The 19,311-nt window shown below is 38.5% G+C and overlaps 1 long non-coding RNA gene across 2 annotated transcripts in view; it reads right to left on the bottom strand.

The window, feature by feature from the left end:
- Positions 1–19,311, bottom strand: part of LOC123567947 (uncharacterized) — a 229,321-nt gene that overhangs the window by 20,325 nt on the left and 189,685 nt on the right. For both annotated transcript variants that reach the window (XR_012421455.1, XR_010580081.2), the window contains exon 2: positions 17,386–17,491. This is a non-coding gene — a long non-coding RNA (uncharacterized lncRNA). The remainder of the gene's footprint in view (positions 1–17,385; positions 17,492–19,311) is intronic.

The raw sequence follows: 19,311 nt of genomic DNA on the forward strand, positions 1-19,311 counted from the left end.
CCTTTATCACATTTTATTTATCCAGTCTACTGTTGATGGGAGTTTATTCCATGACTTTGCTATTGCAAAAAGTGCTGTGATGAACATATGCATGCGTGTGTCTTTATGGTAGAATAATTTCTATTCATTTGGTTATATACCCAATAATAGGATTGCTGGGTCAAATAATACTTCTGTTATTAGTTCTTTGAGAAATCACTACACTGCTTTCCACAATGGGTGAACTAATTTACATTCTCACCAGCAGTGCACAAGCATTCCCTTTACTCTACAATCTTGCAGAGTTATTTTTGGCTTTTTAATAATGGCCATTTTCACTGGTATGAGATGGTATCTCATTGTGGTGTTGATTTACATTTCTCTAATGATCATTGATATTGAGGCATTTTTTCATAAGCTTTTTGTCCACATGTATGTTTTCTTTTGAAAAGTGTTTATTCATATCCTTTGCCCACTTTTTAATGGGGTTGTTTGTTTTTTGCTAATTAATTTCTTTAAGTTCCTTATAGATACTGGATATTAGACCTTTATCAGATGCAGATTGCAAATATTTTCTCCCATTCTATACGTTGTCTGTTTACTCTGCTGATAGTTTCTTTTGCTGTGCAGGAGCTCTTAGTTTAATTACTTTCCATTCATCAGTATTTGTTTTTGTTGCAATTGCTTTCAGTGTCTTTGTTATGAAATCTTTGTCAGGGCCTATGTCCTGAATGGTATTTCCTAGGTTATCTTCCAGGGTTTTATAGTTTTAGGTTTTACATTTAAGTCTTTAATCCACTTTGAATTGATTATTATATATGGTATAAAGAAGGGATCCAGTTTCCATCTTCTGCATATGGCTAGCCAGTTACCACAGCACCATTTATTGACTAGGGAGTCCTTTCCCCATTGCTTGTTTGTGTCAACTTTGTCAAAGATCAGTTGGTTGTAGGTGTGTGACTTTATTTCTGGGATTTCTATTCTGTTTCATTGGTCTATGTGTCTATATTTCTACCAGTACTATGCTGTTTCGATTACTATAGCTCTGTAGCATAGTTTAAAGTTGGGTAACTTGATGCCTCCAGCTTCGTTCTTTTTGCTTAGAATTACCTTGGCTTTTCAAGCTCTTTTTGGTTCTCTATATGAATTTTAAAATAGTTTTTTCTAATTCTGTGAAGAATGTCACTGATAGTTTGATAGGAATAGCATTGAATCTGTAAATTGCTTTGGGGAACGTGGCCATTTTAACATGATTGATTCTTCCTATCTGTGAACATGGAGTGTATTCCCATTTGTTTGTGTCATTTCTGATTTCTTGGAACAATGTTTTATAATTCTCACTGTAGAGATTTTTCACTTCCCTGCTTAGCTGTATTCTTAGGTATTTTATTCTTTTTGTGACTATTGTGAACGGGATAGCATTCTTGATTTGGCTCTCAGCTTGGATGTTGTTTGTGTATAGAAATGCTACTGATTTGTATACATTGATTTTGTGTTCTGAAATTTTGCTGAAGTTTTTTTTTTTTTTTTTTTAATCAGACCTGGGAGCTTTAGGGAAGAGACTATGAAATTTTCTAGCTATAGAATCATATTATATGCAAACAAAGATAGTTTGTCTTCCTCTCTTCTTGTTTGGATGTGTTTTCTTTCTTTCTCTTGCCTGCTTGCTTTGTCTAGGACTTACAGTACTATGTTGAATAGGAGTGGTGAGAATGAGCATCCTTGTCTTGTTCTGGTTCTCAAGGAGAGTGTTTCCAGTATTTGCCATTCACACTGGGCCAACATCACAGGCCCAGTATGATGTTGCCTGTGGGTTTGTCATAGACGGCTCTTATTATTTTGGAATAAGATGCCTTCAATGCCTAGTTTGTTGAGGGTTTTTAACATGAAGTGATGTTAAATTTTGTTGAAAGTCTTTTCTGAATCATGGTCATGATCATGTGGTTTTTGTTTTCAGTTCTGTTTATGTGGTGAATCATATTTATTGATTTGCCTATGTTGAACCAAGCTTGTATCTCAGGGATAAAGCCTACTTGATCATGGTGGGTTAGCTTTTTGATGTGTTGCTAGATTCAACTTGTTAGTATTTGTCGAGGACTTTTGCATCTATGTTCATCAAAGATATTGGCCTGAAGATTGTTGTTGTTGTTGTTGTTATCTCTGGCAGGTTTTGGTATCATGATGATGCTGGCCTCATAGTTGGAAAGGAGTCCTTCCTCTTCAATTTTTTGGAAAAGTCTTAGTAGGAATGGTACCAACTCTTCTTTATACATCTAGTAGAATTCAGCTGTGAATTCCTTTTTCTGGTTGGTAAGATTTTTATTACTGATTCAACTTCAGAACTTGTGATTGATCTGTTCAGTGATTCAATTTCTTCCTGGTTTAGTCTTGGGAGGTTGTATGTTTCCAGGAATTTTTCAATTTCTTCTAGATTTTCTAGTTTGTGTGCACAGAGGCGTTTGTAGTAGTCTCTGAGGGTTTTTCGTATTCCTATGGGGTTGATGGTAAAGTGCTCTTTGTCTTTCTAATTGTGTTTATTTGGATTATCTCCCTCTTTTCTTTACTAGTCTAGCTAATGGTCTATCAATCCTATTTATTCTTTCAAAAAACCAATTGTTTGATTCCTTGATTTTTTATATGTTTTCTGTGTGTGTCCCAGTTTCCTTCAGTTCAGCTGTGATTTTTGTTATTTCTTGTCTTCTGCTAGCTTTGGGGTTGTTTTGCTCTTGTTTCTCTAGTTCTGCTGGGGATGATATTAGGTTGTTAATTTGAGATCTTTCTAACTTTTATATGTGGGTGTTTAGCACTATAAACTTCCTGCTTAACACTGCTTTAGCTGTGTCCCAGAGATTCTGGTATGTTGTTTGCTTGTTCTCATTAGTTCCAAATAATTTCTTGATTTCTGCCTTAATTTCATTGTTTACCCAAATGTCGTTCAGGACCAGGTTGTTTAATTTCCATGTAATTGGATGGTTTTGAGTGAATTTCTTAGTTTTGATTTCTATTTTTACCGTGCTGTGGTCCAAGAATGCGTTTGATATGATTACAGTTTTTCTGAATTTGCTGAGAATTTTTATGGCTGATTGTATGATTGATTTTACATTACGTGATATGTGCAGATGAGAATGTATATTCTGTTGTTTTTGAGTGGAGAGTTCTGTAGATGTCCGTTAGGCCCATTTGGTCAAAGGCAGAGTTCAGGTCCCAAATACCTTTGTTAGTTTTCTGCTTCAGTGATCTAAGACTATCAGTGCGGTATTGTCTTCTCCCATGTTATTGTGTGGCTGTCTAAGTCTTTTTGCATATGTATAAGAACTTTCTTTATGAATCTGGATGCTCCTGTGTTGGGTGTACATTTTTTTTTTTTTACATAAATATACTTTAAGTTCTAGGGTACATGTTCACAATTGCAGGTTTGTTACATATGTATGCATGTGCCATGTTGGTGTGCTGCACCCATTAACTTGTCATTTATATTAGGTATATCTCCTAATGCTATCCCTCCCCGCTCCCCCCACCCCAAGACAGGCCCCAGTGTGTGATGTTCTCATTCCTGTGTCCAAGTGTTCTCATTGTTGATTCCCACCTATGAGTGAGAACATGCAGTGTTTGGGTTTTTGTCCTTGCGATAGTTTGCTGAAAATGATGGTTTCCAGCTTCATCAATGTCCCTACAAAGGACATGAACTTATCCTTTTTTATGGCTGCATAGTATTCCATGGTGTATATGTGCCACATTCTCTTAATCCAGTCTATCATTGATGGACATTTGGGTTGGTTCTAAGTCTTTGCTATTGTGAATAGTGCCGCAATAAACATATGTGTGTATGTGTCTTTACAGCAGCATGATTTATAATCTTTTGGGTATATACCTAGTAATGGGATGGCTGGGTCAAATAGTATTTCCAGTTCTAGATCCTTGAGGAATCACCACACTGTCTTCCACAATGGTTGAACTACTTTACAGTCCCACCAACAGTGTAAAAGTGTTCCTATTTCTCCACATCCTCTCCAGCACCTGTTGTTTCCTGACTTTTTAATGATCACCATTCTAATTGGTGTGAGGTGGTATCTCATTGGTTTTGATTTGCATTTCTCTGATGGCCATTGACAATGAGCATTTTTTCATGTGTCTGTTGGCTGCATAAATGTCTTCTTTTGAGAAGTGTCTGTTCATATCCTTTGCCCACTTTTTGATGGGGCTGTTTATTTTTTTCTTGTAAATTTGTTTGAGTTCTTCGTAGATTCTGGATATTAGTCCTTTGTCAGATGAGTAGATTGCAAAAATTTTCTCCCATTCTGTAGGTTGCCTGTTCACTCTGATGATAGTTTCTTTTGCTGTACAGAAGCTCTTTAGTTTAATTAGATCCCATTTGTCAATTTTGGCTTTTGTTGCCATTGCTTTTTGTGTTTTAGTTATGAAGTGTTTGTCCATGCCTATGTCCTGAATGGTATTGCCTAGGTTTTCTTCTAGGGTTTTTATGGTTTTAGGTCTAACATTTAAGTCTTTAATCCATCTTGAATTAATTTTTGTATAAGGTGTAAGGAAGGAATCCAGTTTCAGCTTTCTACATATGGCTAGCCAGTTTTCCCAGCACCATTTATTAAATAGGGAATTCTTTCCCCATTTCTTGTTTTTGTCAGGTTTGTCAAAGATCAGATGGTTCTAGATGTGTGGTATTATTTCTGAGGGCTCTGTTCTGTTTCATTGGTCTATATCTCTGTTTTGGTACCAGTACCATGCTATTTTGGTTACTGTGGCCTCGTAGTATAGTTTGAAGTCAGGTAGCATGATGCCTCCAGTTTTGTTCTTTTGGCTTAGGATTGTCTTGGCAATGTGGGCTCTTTTTTGGTTCCATATGAAATTTAAAGCAGTTTTTTCCAATTCTGTGAAGAAACTCATTGGTAGCTTGATGGGGATGGCATTGAATCTATAAATTACCTTGGGCAGTATGGCCATTTTCACAATATTGATTCTTCCTATCCATGAGCATGGAATATTCTTCCATTTGTTTGTGTCCTCTTTTATTTCATTGAGCAGTGGTTTGTAGTTCTCTTTGAAGACATCCTTCACATCCCTTGTAAGTTGGATTCCTAGGTATTTTATTCTCTTTGAAGCAATTGTGAATGGGAATTCAGTCATGATTTGACTCTCTGTTTGTCTGTTATTGGTGTATAAGAATGTTTGTGATTTTTGCACATTGATTTTGTATCCTGAGACTTTGCTGAAGTTGCTTATCAGCTTAAGGAGATTTTGGGCTGAGACGATGGGGTTTTCTAAATATACAATCATGTCATCTGCAAACAGGGACAATTTGACTTCCTCTTTTCCTAATTGAATACCCTTCATTTCTTTCTCTTGCCTGATTGCCCTGGCCAGAACTTCCAACACTATGTTGAATAGGAATGGTGAGAGAAGTCATCCCTGTCTTGTGCCAGTTTTCAAAGGGAATGCTTCCACTTTTTGCCCATTCAGTGTGATATTGGCTGTGGGTTTGTCATAAATAGCTCTTATTATTTTGAAATAAGTCCCATCAATACCTAATTTATTGAGTTTTTAGCATGAAGGGCTGTTGAATGTTATCAAAGGCCTCTTCTGTACCTATTGAGATAATCATGTGGTTTTTGTCTTTGGTTCTGTTTGTATGCGGGATTATGTTTATTGATTTGCGTATGTTGAATCAGCCTTGCATCCCAGGGATGAAGCCCACTTGATCTTGGTGGATAAGCCTTTTGATGTGCTGCTGGATTCAGTTTGCCAGTATTTTACTGAGGATTTTTACATCGATGTTCATCAGGGATATTGGTCTAAAATTCTCTTTTTTTGTTGTGTCTCTGCCAGGCTTTGGTATCTGGATAATGCTGGCCTCACAAAATGAGTTAGGGAGGATTCCCTCTTTTTCTATTGATTGGAATAGTTTCAGAAGGCATGGTACCAGCTCCTCCTTGTACCTCTGGTAGAATTTGGCTGTGAATCCATCTGGTCCTGGACTTTTTTTGGTTGGTAGGCTACTAATTCTTGCCTCAATTTCAGAGCCTGTTATTCGTCTATTCAGGGATTCAACTTCTTCCTGGTTTAGTCTTGGGAGGGTGTATGTGTCCAGGAATTTAACCATTTCTTCTAGATTTTCTGGTTTATTTGTGTAGAGGTATTTACAGTATTCTCTGATGGTAGTTTGTATTTCTGTGGGATCGGTGGTGATATGCCCTTTATCATTTTTTATTGCATCTATTTGAGTATTTTCTCTTTTCTTCTTTATTAGTCTTGCTAGTGGTCTATCAATTTTGTTGATCTTTTCAAAAAACCAGCTCCTGGATTCATTGATTTTTTTGAAGGGTTTTTTGTGTCTCTATCTGCTTCAGTTCTGCTCTGATCTTAGTTATTTGTTGCCTTCTGCTAGGTTTTGAATGTGTTTGCTGTTGCTTCTCTAGTTCTTTTAATTGTGATGTTAGGGTGTCGATTTTAGATCCTTCCTGCTTTCTCTTGTGGGCATTTTAGTGCTATAAATTTCCCTCTACACACTGCTTTAAATGTGTCCCAGAGATTCTGGTATGTTGCATCTTTGTTCTCATGGGTTTCAAAGAACATCTTTATTTCTACCTTCATGTCATTCAGTAGCAGGTTGTTCAGTTTCCATGTAGTTGAGTGGTTTTGACTGAGTTTCTTAATCCTGAATTCTAGTTTGATTGCACTGTGGTCTGAGAAACACTTTATTATAATTTCTGTTCTTTTACATTTGCTGAGGAGTGCTTTGCTTCCAACTATGTGGTCAATTTTGGAATAAGAGTGATGTGGTGCTGAGAAGAATATACATTCCGTTGATTTGGGGTGGAGAGTTCTGTAGATGTCTACTAGGTCTGCTTGGTGCACAGCTGAGTTCAATTCCTGGATATCCTTTTTAACTTTCTGTCTCATTGATCTGTCTAATGTTGACAGTGGGATGTTAAAGTCTCCCATTATTATTGTGTGGGAGTCTAAGTCTCTTTGTAAGTCTCTAAGGACATGCTTTATGAATCTGGGTGCTCCTGTATTGGGTGCACATATATCTAGGATAGTTAGCTCTTCTTGTTGAATTGATCCCTTTACCATTTTGTAATGGTCTTCTTTGTCTCTTTTGATCTTTGTTGGTTTAAAATCTGTTTTATCAGAGACTAGGATTGTAACCTCTGCCTTTTTTTTGTTTTCCATTTGCTTGTTAGATCTTCCTCCATCCCTTTATTTTGAGCCTATGTGTGTCTGTGCATGTGAGATGGGTCTCCTGAATACAGCAGACTGATGGGTGTTGACTCTTTATCCAATTTGCCAGTCTGTGTCTTTTAATTGCAGCATTTAGCCAGTTTACATTTAAGGTTAATATTGTTATGTGTGAATTTGATCCTGTCATTATGATGTTAGCTGGTTATTTTGCTCATTAGTTGATGCAGTTTCTTGCTAGCACCGATGGTCTTTACAATTTGGCATGTTTTTGCAGTGGCTGGTACCAGTTGTTCCTTTCCATGTTTAGTGCTTCCTTCAGGAGCTCGTGTAGGGCAGGCCTGGTGGTAACAAAATCTCTCAGCATTTGCTTGTCTGTAAAGGATTTTATTTCTACTTCAGTTATGAAGCTTAGTTTGGCTGGATATAAAATTCTGGGTTGAAAATTCTTTTCTTTAAGAATGTTGAATATTGGTCCCCACTTTCTTCTGACTTGTAGAGTTTCTGCCGCAAGATCTGCTGTTAGTCTGATGGGCTTCCCTTTGTGGGTAACCCGACCTTTCTCTCTGGCTGCCCTTAACATTTTTTCCTTCATTTCATCTTTGGTGAATCTGAGAATTATGTGACTTAGAGTTGCTCTTCTCGAGGAGCATCTTTGTGGCGTTCTCTGTAATTCCTGAATTTGAATGTTGGCCTGCCTTGCTAGGTTGGGGAAGTTCTCTTGGATAATATCCTGCAGAGTGTTTTCCAACTCGGTTCCATTCTCCCTGTCAGTTTCAGGCACACCAATCAGACGTAGATTTGGTCTTTTCACATAGTCCCATATTTTTTGGAGGCTTTGTTTGTTTCTTTTTCCTCTTTTTTCTCTAAACTTTTCTTCCCGCTTCATTTCATTCATTTAATCTTCAATCACTGATACCCTTTCTTCTAGTCGATTGAACTGGCTACTGAAGCTTGTGCATTCATCACATAATCCTCGTGCCATGATTTTCAGCACCATCAGGTCATTTAAGGACTTCTCTACACTGGTTATTCTAGTTAGCCATTCATCTAATCTTTTTTCAAGGTTTTTAGCTTCTTTGCAATGGGTTCAAACTTCCTCCTTTAGCTTGGAGAAGTTTGATCGTCTGAAGCCTTCTTCTCTCAACTCATCAAAGTCATTCTCCATCCAGCTTTGTTTCATTGCTGCGAGGAGCTGCATTCCTTTGGAGGGGGAGAGGCACTCTGATTTTTAGAATTTTCAGCTTTTCTGCTCTGTTTTTCCCCATCTTTGTGGTTTTATATACCTTTGGTCTTTGGTGATGCTGACATACAGATGGGATTTTGGTGTGGATGTCCTTTCTGTTTGTCACTTTTCCTTCTACCAGTCAGGACCCTCAGCTTCAGGTCTGTTGGAGTTTGCTGGAAGTCCACTCCAAATCCTGTTCGCCTGGATGTCAGCAGCGGAGGTTGCAAAACAGCGAATATTCCTGAACAGCAAATGTTGCTGCCTGATTGTTCCTCTGGAAGCTTCGTCTCAGAGGGGTACCCGGCCGTGTGAGGTGTCAGTCTGCCTCTGCTGGGGCTTGCCTCCCAGTTAGGCTTCTCAGGGGTCAAGGACCCACTTGAGGAGGCAGTCTGTCCATTTTCAGATCTCAAACTCCACGCTGGGAGAACCACTACTCTCTTCAAAGCTGTCAGACAGGGACATTTAAGTCTGCAGAGGCTTCTGCTGCCTTTTGTTCAGCTATGCCCTGCCCCCAGAGGTGGAGTCTACAGAGGCAGGCAGGCCTCCTTGAGCTGCAGTGGGCTCCACCCAGTTTGAGCTTCCCAGCTGCTTTGTTTACCTACTCAAGCCTCAGCAATGGCAGGTGCCCCTCCCTCAGCCTCGTTGCTGCCTTGCAGCTCAATCTCAGACTGCTGTGCTAGCAATGAGCCAGGCTCCATGGGCGTGGGACCCTCTGAACCAGGTGCGGGATGTGATCTTCTGGTATGCCATTTGCTAAGATTGTTGGAAAAGCACAGTATTAGGGTGGGAGTGACCCGATTTTCCAGGTACCATCTGTCACAGCTTCCCTTGGCTAGGAAAGGGAATTCCCTGACTCCTTGTGCTTCCCGAGTGAGGTGATGCCTTGCCCTGCTTCGGCTCATGCTTGGTGGGCTGCACCCACTGGCCTGCACCCATTGTTCAACAAGCCCCAGTGAGATGAACCCAGTACCTCAGTTGGAAATGCAGAAATCACCTGTCTTCTGCATCGCTCACTCTGGGAGCTGTAGCCTGGAGCTGTTCCTATTCGGCCATCTTGGATCTGCCCTTGTACATATTTTTAAGATAGTTAAATCTTCTTGTTGAATTGAACTCTTACCATTATGTAATGTCCTTCTTTGTCTTTTTATTGTTGTTGGTTTAAAGTCTGTTTTGTCTGAAATTAGAATAGCAATCCTTACTTTGTTCTGTTTTCCATTTGCTTGGTGGATTTTTCTCCATCCTTTTACTTTGAGCCTATGAGTGCACTGCATGTGAGATGGATCTCTTGTAGACAACATATAGTTGGGTCTTGTTTCTTTATCGAACTTGCCCCTCTGTGCCTTTTAATTGTGGCATTTAACCCATTTACATTCAAGGTTAATATTGATATGTGCAGGTTTGGTACTGTCATTTTGTAGTTAACTGGTTATTATGCAAACTTGATTGTGTGGTTGTTTTATAGCGTCAATGGTCTATGTACTTCAGTGTGTTTTTGTGTTGGTTGGTAACAGTCTTTTCTTTCCATATTTAGCACTCCCTCAAGGACCTGTTGTAAGACAGGCCTGGTAGTAACAAATTCCCTTAGCATTTGTTTTTCTGGAAAGGATCTTATTTCTTCTTTATTTATGAAGATTAGTTTGGCTAAAAATGAAATTCTTGGTGAAAATTTATTTTCTTTAAGAATGCCAAAAATAGGCCCCCAATCTCTTCTGGCTTGTAGGGTTTCTGCTAAATGGTCTGCTGTTAGCCCGGTGGGGCTCTCTTTGTAGGTGCCCTGCACCTTTCTTTCCAGCTGCCTTTAACATTTTTTTCTTTCATTTTGACCATAGATAATCTGATACCTGTGTCTTGGGGATTGTTATCTTGTATATTATCTCACAAGGATTCTCTGCATTTCCTGGATTTGAATGTTGGCCTCTCTAGCAATATTGGGTAAATTCTTGTGAATGATATCTTCAAATATGTTCTCCAAGTTGCTTCCTTTCTCTCCCTCTCTTTCAGGGAGGCTTATGAGTCATAAATTTGGTATCTACATAAACCCATATTTCTAAGAGGTTTTGTTCATTCTTCTTTATTGATTTTTCTTTATTTTTGTCTGCCTGAGTTTTTTCAGAGAATTCATCTTCAGCTCTGAGATTCTTTCCTCAGCTTGGTTTATTCTGCTGTTAATATTTGTGATTTTATTATGAAATTCTAGAAGTGAGTTTTTCAGCTCTATCACTTCAGTTTGGTTCTTCTTTAAAATGGTCATTTCATCTTTTATCTCCTGTATCATTTTATTGTATTCCTTAGATTCCTTGGATTGGGTTTCAACTTTCTTCTGAATGTAAATGATCTTCATTCCTATCCATATTTTGAATTCTATTTCTGATATTTCAGCCATTTCAGCCTGATTAGGAGCCATTGCTGGGGTTGTTTGGTTGTAAGGAGGTAAGAGGACACTCTGATTTTTTGGGTTGCCAGAGTTATTGAACTGGTTCTTTCACATCTATGTGAGCTGATGTTCCTTCAATCTTTGAAGTTCCTGTCCGTTTGTTTTGTTTGTTTGTTTTGTTTGTTTGTTGTTTTGTTTTGCTTTATCTTCTTTGATACATTTGGGGGTTTGATTATGGTATAAGGTTCAAGTGACTGGATTTGGTTCTAGTCTGCTCCTGGATCTTGGAGGAACCCTTCCAATTATTTTCTTCATGCCTGCATTTCTTTTGTTGGGTTTTCTGGTCCATGGGGTTCCCTCAGGCAGGGGTCGCAATTGATAGACAGGTTGCATCCTTGCCAGATTGGCCCTAATTTGCTGTTTGAGTGCTTACTGTGGGAAATGTGAGGTTGCACCTGTCTGCAGAGTTCAAGTAGAAGCAGGACTGCTGGACTAAAAGCTCTAGTGGGTGTGACCAGTCTGGCTATGAGAGGCAGGAGTCAGTGAAGTTTCCTGCCTTGCTGTCTGCTTGTTTCTGGGACAACAGGAGGCCTCACCCCTTGGCAAATTCAGACATAAGTAAAACTGCTGGGCTGGAAGCTCTAGCAGATGTACCCTGCCTGCTCATGAGAGGTGGGGTTGAGCGGAGTCTCCCATCCTGCCATCCAGGTATTACTTGGAACAGCAGAAGGCTGTGTCCACCAACTAAGTTCAGACAGATGTGAGACTGTTGATCTGGAAGCTCTAGGAGGAATTGCCCACCTGGTTACCAGTGGTGGGGGTGGGTGGAGTTGCCGACCCTGCCATCTGGGTGCTTTCTGGGACAACAGGAGACTGCAGCTGCTGGCCAAGTTCAGGCCATAGCAGGGCCACTGAATCAGAAGCTGGCACCAAGCCCCATCTGGTGAAGGAGGTGGAGCAATTTTATTGCTCCCAGGTGCCACAACTATATGGCCTCTACTGGGGCGGTGATAGCAGTGCTGGTCTGCTCCAGGGCTCAAGGCTTGTAGAGGTCCCCTTGAACTCTTGAGTTGCACATGCAACTCTCTGTCTTAGCTTAGAAGCATGGTGGAGGGGTTCAGGAGTATTCTTCCATTCTGAGTCTTTCACAGGTCCCTGTGGAAAGTGTGAATCTCCCAAAGGGCTCTCACTTACTCAGTCTTTCCCAGGTTTAACAGATTCTCCTAGCTCCTTGCTGAGCCCAGACAGTCTAGTGCCCAGCTTCTCTCATCTCTGCTCTCTGTGTCCGCCTACTGCCTTGATAGATCCCAACATAATTTCTTAGATGAACAGCTTGCAGGATCGGTGTTCACTAGCCCATTTGTTTCCTCTCCATGAAAGTGGCATGTATGAGCTGCTTCTAGTCCACTATCTTGGCCCCCATTTTTTTTTCCTCATGGGTCATTTTATTTACTCATTTCTCATTCTACAAATACTCTTTGAGGGTTTGCCATTTTTCCATTACTATGTTAATAGCTGAGGATATTAAAGTATGAATAATAATATATAGCACCTAATTTTTAGGAGATCTTAGAAAAGAGGAAGGGGGACAGTGAGAAAAGTAAATTATTATACTTAAAATAGAATAAAGAAAAGTTTAAGTAAAGTAAAATGAGCATTTACAGCAAGGAGAGATTACATCCAGGTAGAAGGGGACACGGAAGGATTTGCAAAAAGATGACTGAAAATTGGATCCTGGTTAATATTTGGCAGTGTTGGGTGGAATGTTTATTCTCCTTTCTTCATGTTTCCATGTGGAAGAACTTCAGCTGGAATAACACTTCTGACCACTCTCCCCACTCATTTCACTTTCCACAGAGAGTTAAATAATGAGTTCAAGAGCAGAAACTGAGCATGCTTGGCTTAGCCCATTTTGCTTTCTCTTGCTCGACCCTTTGGAGTACGAGTCTTTCTGTATGACCCTTTGGTTTGATCTATCTTTTGTTATGCAATAAAAAAAAATCCTTAATGCCTCTTTCTTCAGTTAACTTTATCAATAATAAAGTGAGCATATAACCTGTGCTTGTCTCCTAAGTCTATCATAGAAGAGGAAGAAGGGTGTTATTATTTCATAAACAATCTAATAATAGACTTCAGACATGTTGAGATAGAAGAGATGAGGGGAAAAGATGAGCAAAGACACAGATACAAAGTTTGGAGGAACGTTGAGTACATCGAATAAACAGGAATTAAGTATGAATGAAGAGAGAAATAGAAGAGAAAGTTAAAAAGAAAGACTGGGGACTGTATTAGTAAGGGTTCACCAGAGAAACAGAATCAATAGGAAATATAGAGAGATATACCAAAAGAGATTTATTATAAGGAACTGGCTCAAGCTATTATGAAAGCTGAAGACTCCCACTATCTTCTGTCTGTAAGCGAAAGGCCCAGGAAAGCAGATACTGCAGTTCCAGTCCAAAGCTGAAGGCCTGAGAGCCAGGGAAGCCAATGGTGTAAGTCTCAGTTTAATTCCAAAGGCCCGAGAACCAGGAGCACTAATTTCTGAAGGCAAGAGGAGATGGACGTCTCAGCTCAAGCAGACAGAGCAAATTTGCTCTTTCTTCACCTTTTTGTTCTATTCGGGCCCTCAATAGATTGGTTGAGGCCTGCCTATGCTGTGACAGCTATCATCTTTATTCTGCCTACTGATTCAAATGCTGATCTCTTCCAGCAACACCCTCAGGTGCACTCAGAAATAATGTTTTACCAGCTATCTGGGAATCCCTTAGCTCAGTCAAGTTGACACATAAAATTAACCATCACGACTATTCTTGAAAGATCCAGAGAGCCAGGCTAATGCTTTAGAATTCATTCATAGCCAATAGAGAGGTTCTGGAGTCCTATAATTGCAGAGTATCTAATATTGGACTAACATTCCCAAAGAAAACAATGATAAACTCTAAGCAAATATTAAAAACAATTGTTTGAAGATGCTAAAAAGTAGTCAAAAGCAGGCCAAAATGGAGATGATTTGATCCTAAAAAAAAGGACCCATAAGGGGCAAGATCCACCCTTGACTTTCTTATGGGGTCAGTCCTTAGCCCCACTGAGCTAGAAGTAAAACCACACTCTTATTATAGAAGTCAGAACATAGTTGGGACTGCTGTAGTGGCTGGAAATTAAGGGGAAAAAATCTCAGAGAAAAAAGAGTCATAGAAAGGAAACTCCAAAATCTGCATATAAACTTCACTTAATCCTTGATTGACTGTTGAACTATGCATATGAGAGGTGAGACTCCAGGAAACTTAGCAGGAAAAACAGCTCTTAAAATGCTGAAGATCTAAGAAATGTTTTAGCAGCTGTCCAATGCAGGAGAGACAGAGTCTGAGGTTAAAGGGACTTGGTAAAAATTTTAAACTTTCAATAAAAACCAGAAAAGTCATGTCTTAGGAGTAATAACTATGTTCTAGGGCTAAGAAATTCACCCTAGGACTGAAGGACAAACCAACATTGGTTCAAGATAATATGCCATTAATTTAACTCCTTACTGGAACAAAACTCCTTTGCAGAGGAAGATGACAGAATTCATATCTCTACAATGTTTCAACCACAATGTTCAGTATATAATTAAAAATTACTAAGCATATAAGTCAACAAGAAAATATTATCTAGAGTCAAAGTAAAATTAGTCAAAATAAACAGACTCACAGATGACGAAGTCATTGAAATTAGATGAAAAAGAATTGAAAGTGTTAGAAACATGCTAAGGGAACTACATGAAAAAATAATATAACGGGTGAAAAGATGAAAATTTTAGGAGAGGTATAAAAACCATAGAAAGGACAAAATAGAAATCCTAGAACTAAATAAAATACAATATCATACATTAAAAATTCATTGCATGTGGATTAACAGTAGACTGGACGTGACAAAACAGATCACTGAACTTGCAGACAGGTCAATACGATCATTCAATCTGAAGCATAAAATGAAAAAAATTTGCAAAATAACAAAGCTTCAGCGACTCGTGGGACAGTATTGCATGGTATAAAAGCACGTATTTGCTGTACAAGAAAGAAAAGAGAAGACTAGGATAGAACAAGTATTTGAAGAAATGTGGGACAATATTTTTTCCAAGTTTGATCACAGACAGCTACCCATAAATCCAAGAAGTTCAGTGAACTGTATACAGCAAGATATGCAACTAAGCACAACAAAGTTAAAAATAAAATTCAAAGAAGTTAGAGGAAGGAAAAGAGACATATATACAAGGGAATGAAGGCAAGAAAATCAGCTGACTTTTCATCAGAAAATAATGGAAGACAGAAGACAATAAAAAGTTATCTTTAAAGCCTATTATCAATAAAATATCTTTCAAAAATAAGGGTGCAATAGACATATTTTCATGAATAAAACCCAGGAAAATTTTTCATAAGCAAACCAACACTACAAGAAGTGCTAAAGAAAGATATTAAAATTGAAGAAGGATAATAGTAGGTTGGAATTGGATCTACAGGAAGATATAAGGAGATGAAAATATTTAAAGTATGGGTAAATATAAAGGACTACTTTTCTTTTTTTCTTAAATTTGTCAAGAGTCAAATGTTTAAAGGAAAATAATATATTTTGAGGTTTACAATATTTTTGGAAATATGGCAATAATATTAGTTTGGTGGAAAAATAATTCCTGTGTTTGTCATTAAATACCATGTAAAAATAAGGAAGAGAGTATAAATGAGCTAATGGTCAATGGAGAATCTTGGCAAATTTTTGAACAAAGAAGTGGGCAGCAAAGTGACACAATTTAAACTATTCCTTTAGAAGTGTCATACAGTAGCATGACACAGGACAGATGAGAAGGAGCAGCATATTAGATGTATTGAGGAAGATCCCATGGGACTTGGAAACTGATTGGAAGTGGTACAGGGAAAATAAAAGTGATGTTAAACAGCACTTCCATTTTGGGGGGGGGTTGGGTGATAAAGTTGGTATTATCATTAAAGAAACAGGGAACTTTGTAGACAGGACTACCATGGGAAGAAAATGGTGAGTTTACTTATGGTATTACCAGGTCTGAAGTGTAGGTGAGATCATATAGGTGGAGACGGATGGCAAGCAATTCAAAGTATGGGTCTCTCCTATACAAATTCCAATCTCTGTCCTCAAAAATTTATGGTTTTTGTGTGACTCGTTTTCACCATTTGCTACATGATTTATTGAAAAAAATTTAATATATTCACACTGTTATCAAGAGAAATATATGTAAACTATAGAAGAGTAGATTTGTAAAATAGTTTGTCACAAAGTCTTTTGGTCCACCCTCCCATCTCTGAGCAAAGGAGTAGGGCCAAAAGCCAGCAGCCTCTGAGCTTCAGGCCAGACAAAAGCCACCTGCTTTGCTCTGCAGACTGACAGGCTGGTTTCTGACTATTCTTTAGTTGTTGCCTAGTTGCTGCCCATATTACCACTTACCCTTCCTTCTCTATGTCCCTGGATTTTATGATGCTCTGAATCCACCACTATGTACCCAGAAAAATGATAAGACTAGTAGGAAGAACCAAGGGACCAGCCTTTCCAATTTACCTGTCCCTCTCTCCCTTTCTCCCTCCCCTGGCAGTTATCCAATAGAGAGACCACTTATGCATTAAGCTGTGACAGATACCACTGGAGGGATTTGCCTTATGCCTACCTCATACTCAAGTTTTCATTTATTAACCCTTCTTCTAACTGTTCTGAAGTCAGCCCTACTATAAATAGAATTGTGACGTAGATAAAGATATATATATTTTTTCATTTTCATGCCCCATTCTTAAACACTTTCCCACATTTGGGGACCAATTACCAGAGGTGACCCGTGCCCTCCCACTGCCCAGCGTCCTACCCTGGTGCCCTCCAGATATTTCACTCTCCTTCTTTTCCCCCTCTCTCTGTATATCCCCTCACTTTTGAAAACTTCAACTTCCTTACTATTTCCAATATCAGTGAAAAGTTAGAAGAAAACTAGTTTAAGTGACCTAATTTAAATAATACTGTCTTTATTGGAATCCTAGCCTCAGCCTAAGAATTTGCTTTATTTTTAAACTCTCGTATAGTTAAGTGAACCTCTGGACCATGTGACAAGGGGGGAAGAAAAAGTGCAACCTTTATTTTAGTCTGTAGTATTATAACACCAAAATAAGTTAGCGCTAACTTATGCTATTCATTTTAGTGTACTCTGCTTCACAAAATATTGTTTAATATTCTAGGATGAAATCTAAATATAAGACAATGAGATCATAGTATTCTTATTTTACATATGGAAAAGCTATCCAGGCAGATCTACTTACCTTCATCATTCCCTTGAATCCCTGCTTTACTCTCTTGGGTGAAACATTATTGATAAGCATGTATAGGTCCACATTTTCTCCATCTCCTTCACATGTTTATGCTATTTTAACATCTTGCCTGCTTCACTCCCTCTTTTTCCCTATTTAGAGCTATTTTCATTTTTTGACCACTAACAAGAAATAAAGCAACTCAAAAGGTTCTTAACTTTGCCCCTTTTCTGGTCCAGTTTAAGATTTAAATCTATGTAATTGTGTAAGAGTTAAGCAAACGTTAAGAGAAAGGTAACTTCATGTCATTTCCTTACCCCAAAAGTGACTCCTCATTATGTAGATTGTTTCTAATCATGTCTTTGCCTCTCTTCCATTCTGCAAAGTCCGTCTCCATCCTCATTTTCTCCTCCTCTTCCTGATCTTCAATAGAAATTCTTGTCAGTATCACACACTTTATACTCCACATTCAAGCACTCTCAACTTGCTCCATGTGTGTAAATACTGCTTCTCCACCGAGACCATGAGTTTTTAGAGATGAGAACCTTATCCTATAAATCTTAACACATCTTGTAGTTCAAGGCATATAGTAAAAATGGAGTGACTTGAGGGGTTAAACTCTTTAACAATAAGAACCCATGAAGAGTCCTCAGTGCTCCTGGAGTAGCTTAGAGGCTTTTCTCATGGCTTGCAATTTTCCAAATAGTTTTCCAAAATGGAAACCCCGAAATATCCATTGAGTACAAAGCAGGACAGAATCAAACATCAATATCTAGTCAGTGAAGGAATTCCCAAATTCTATTTGGCTGATGTTTTCTGAACATTTCCTGTGTACGTTTACATAGTACTACGAAGAAAAGTTTGTAGAAGACAGTTTCTGGGCTCCAAGAATGCAAATTATACACTAAAAAACGTAAAATCAAGAAATGATTATATTCTGGTGTTTTCAGGAATGAAGAAAATAGTAAATAATAGAAAGAGGAGACTAAAAAGGATTTACCCATTTTATCTTAATCATTATGATCATCAGTTCATATTTAATTTGGTGACTAAAGGATGCGGAATCATAGTTTATCACAGTGAGTTGCATAATAGAACATAAAAAACACTTGCTTTTATGTGTTTCAATAAAAAACTAGAATTTGAATTATTATAAATTGAGTAGCTGAATGGCACTGACAAATAAGGAAACAGAGTGCCTATTCGTAGTATCATTGTGATATTGGTATGACACACTGAGAGAAAAGTAATTGTGTACAGCCAAGACAATTTTCATGGCTGAAGAACACATTAAGTTGTCTGTCTTTGAGTTGATATATTTTATATGTTTCTCTAAAACAGAGTCATGACAGGCCAATGGAAACAAAATAAAACAGAGTGTGTTATTCTGCCTTTTTTTTCCTTTGGGAATAAGCTCAGATCTGAACACACCAATGAAAGCCGTCTGGCCTTTGCTGCTGCTGAGAATCAACATGAATGTGTTGATGGATTCCACAGTTCCAATCATGGGCTGAAATCAGTTAGAAAGTAGGTGAAAGCTAACACAAAATTCTAGGTGGAGAACAAAATGCTAGCAATACAAATTACTGACTATCCCATTTACTATAGTATGTTCATTTTAATAAAACCTTGGCGAGAAGAGTAAAACCTGAAAATCATTGAGTTTCCAAGTGGATATTCTAAGAATGTACACAGCTCTGTACTGTTTCCTCCACCTGGAATGGTCTTACTCTACACAGTCCATGAGCTCATCCATTCGCTTCAATCAAGTTTCCTCTCAAACATTGCCTCTTCAGAGAGGAATTCCTAGACCTCTCTATCTACAATTTCAGCACCCCATTCCCATCACTTCTGACTCCTCACTGTGCTTCCAGTCAGAATAATCTGTGTTATAGTGCCATAATAGCTAATCCTCAAATCTTGGTGGCTTAAAAAAAAAGTTTATCACTATGAAAAATCTGCTGAAAGTTAAGCAACTCTCCTAGGCAGTCCTCCTTCATAAATCCTCATCAGTATAAACCAATACACTTTCCACAGCAAATGAAAGTGTGGTGGACAGTCAAGGCCAGGAAGTAAAGATTTCCACCCAAAGATGACACAGATCACTTCCACTTACATTTCATTGGCCAAAGTCACACTAAACTACACGTGGACAGGGAAGTGTCATCCTCCTACGTGTCCAAGTGGATGTAGGAATGTCTGGCACATCATGCTTTATTTGTCTTCATGACACTTTTCATCTA

This window comes from Macaca fascicularis, chromosome 12 (genome assembly GCF_037993035.2).
Source record: "Macaca fascicularis isolate 582-1 chromosome 12, T2T-MFA8v1.1".
Classification (NCBI taxonomy): Eukaryota; Metazoa; Chordata; class Mammalia; order Primates; family Cercopithecidae; genus Macaca; species Macaca fascicularis.